This window comes from Cucurbita pepo, unplaced genomic scaffold (assembly GCF_002806865.2).
Source record: "Cucurbita pepo subsp. pepo cultivar mu-cu-16 unplaced genomic scaffold, ASM280686v2 Cp4.1_scaffold000316, whole genome shotgun sequence".
Lineage (NCBI taxonomy): Eukaryota > Viridiplantae > Streptophyta > Magnoliopsida > Cucurbitales > Cucurbitaceae > Cucurbita > Cucurbita pepo.
In genome coordinates, this window is record NW_019646563.1 from 55,306 (window position 1) to 58,244 (window position 2,939).

General features: G+C 26.4%; 1 non-coding gene across 1 annotated transcript; it reads right to left on the reverse strand.

Moving 5' to 3' along the window:
• Positions 1–1,414: 1,414 nt before the first annotated feature.
• TRNAI-UAU lies at positions 1,415–1,488 on the reverse strand. Its single transcript has one exon. It is a non-coding gene; the product is annotated as a tRNA-Ile (tRNA).
• Positions 1,489–2,939: the final 1,451 nt, after the last annotated feature.

Genomic DNA, 2,939 nt, shown 5'->3' on the forward strand with positions numbered 1-2,939 from the left:
TCAAACCCATAATTTCGAGTTGATTGAATTGGTGACCCGAGTAACTCGAATAGAGCTCACAACCCAATTCAACCCAATCTTTTATTTTCGATTTAAGTTGGGTCATCAGATTCTTGAAACAGTGGAATTATGTTGAAATACTGATGTTTTAATCCAGTAATTAGCATTAATTGACGTATGGGAGCATGATTTTTGAAGTATATAGATATGAAAATTAATTTATATTATTAATTACATCTTAAAAGTTAAAATTGTAATTTAATTAATTAATTAATTTATTATATATTAACAACAAAGGTCTCATTTGGATTCCTCAATAAAATAATATATAAATCCAGGTTTAAGAAATAAAAAATAAAATAAAATAATGAAGGGTCAAGATATGAAGCAAAAATTGGATTAAACAAATATTTTATTGAATCAAATCAAATCATTATATAAAACATTTCGTCAGATCCATTATTATTATATACTTAAAAATAAAATAAACATAATTAGTTTATTTATTATTTTAATTATTTTAAAAGTCATATATTCAAAATTTAGATAAAAAAATCTTTTATTATTTTGTCATTAACTATTTAATAGATAATGTGATTAAAAATATGGGAATATTATTTAAAATTTAGAGATTGAAATGGTTATTTTTAAAATCTTAAATATTAAAATAGACATTTAAAATTGGAAATAATTAGAGGAAAAGTCAAAGTTACAGTTTTATTTTTTTTTAAATTAACAAAAATAAGAATAAAAGTCAACTTTGAATGTTTTTTTTTTTAATAATTAAAAGAGTTTTATTTGAATGTGTCAATAAGATGACGCATATAAGACATGTCCAATTTTTTAGAAACAAATTTAACTTCGAGCAATTTTCTTCCAATTTTATCCCTGAAATTGATGTAACTTATAATGAAATAATTTTGCAATTAATTTCATGTCAATATTTTACTATTTATTTTCATTTTTTTTAAGAAATATTATTGTAAAAAATTAAGTGAGCAAAATAAATGGCATGATTGTGGACGTTGATGGTTGTAGCATGAAACATGATGCTTATTTTAGAGGTCAATAACGTATTGAATCATTACTCAATTACTTTAATTAGCGTATTATATTAATATAAAAATAAAAAATTACTCGAGAAAAAAGTTTAAAAAGATGTAAGACGATGAATAATTTTTTTTAAAATTTTGAATATATACTCTATACATTTTTTTAAATTGAAATGCTAAAATTTTAATTTAATAAATGTAATAATTGAATATGTTAATTTGAATGAGTTAAATATTATTGATTGACGGATTTAATTTATTTATAAGAGGTTAATGTGATTTATTAGTTCAATTTATGAAGAAAAGGAAAAAAAAGACAAATGATTGTGGGCTTGCATGGAAAGTAAATGGAATAAAATTAATGGTCCCGGCGGGGCTCGAACCCGCGACCTTCGGCTCATAAGACCAACGCTCTAACCAACTGAGCTACGGGACCGTTTGTTGGTATGTGATTGAGGAAAATTTAATTAAATTATAATTNATAATTAAATTATAATTATTGAATTTCTACGTGTTTTTGATCATTAATATGTACTTTTTTTATGAATTGTTTTTATTATACTAAGATTTTATTTTTATATAAATGTACGAAGAAAATAATTGTGAACATAAATAGCATCCCAGTGCATTATTACTTTATTATAAGTAAGATTTTCAAATCCGTATAAAAAAATGTTTCGTTTCCTCTTCGATCGATGTAGGATCTCATAATTCACCTATTTTGAGGTCGAGCGTTTCAGCTGGTACATCGTTCGGTGTCTGGCTCTTACACTATTTATAACAGCTCTAGCCCACCATTAGTAGATATTATCCCTTTTGACATGTTACATATCGCCGTCAGCCTCACGATTTTAAAATGCGTTTGTTAGAGAGATGTTTCTACACCCTTGTAAGAAATCCTTTGTTCTCCTCTCCAACCGATGTGGGATCTCACAATCCACCTCCTTAGGAACTCAACGTCCTTGATAGCACACCGTCCAATGTTTAGTTCTGATACCATTTGTAACAGCCTAAGGCCATCATAGTAGATATTGTCCGTTTCGGCCCATTACGTATAGCCATCAACCTCACGATTCTAAAACGAGTATAGAGAGAGATTTACACACTGTTATAAGAAAACGGTTCGTTCCCTCTGCAACGAGTGTAGAAAAAACTGAACGAACGAAGACATTTTGGAACGTTTTTGGGGCGTGGGGTTTTGTATGTACCATTAAATGGTGTGGTTGAAAGGGAGGGGGTGTGTTTAAGGTCATTGAGTTCCCGTGCCAATCATCATTAATTTCCACCATACCCAAAGCCGCTTTATTTTATGTTGGTGGTCAAACTTTATGTCACATTCCAATATAAGTAAACATTAATTTACTCTAATTTAATATTTTCATAACATTTCCATAATGTTACTTGTCGGAATTAATTCATTCATTTAAATACTACACCCCTCAATTTAATTTTTATTTAAAAAATAAAAACAATAATATGCAAATAATAACTTATTTTTTAATCCAAATAATTCATTTAAAATATTTCTAAATAACTCATTACTTATAATTATTATTATTATTTTTTTAATTTTTAATTATACTCTCTAAAAATTATTTTTAATTTTTTCCTTGAATTTTGTAGTATTTTGTCACTATTATGCAAATAAATAATATAATTTTTTTTAGTAAAAAAAAAAAAAAAATCACAAATTAGGGTTTAAATAATGATAATTAAAAAACATAAACACAAAAATTTGGAATTAAAAGAAATACCAAAAAAGAAATGAATTTCCATATATGATGGCGCCGAAGGTCTAAATTTCAAAGACAGCAAATCAGAGTTTCAGTTTCAAAGCGCTTCAGTTTCTCAGAGATCCATGAAGAGGCAGAACAGCTTCTTATCATC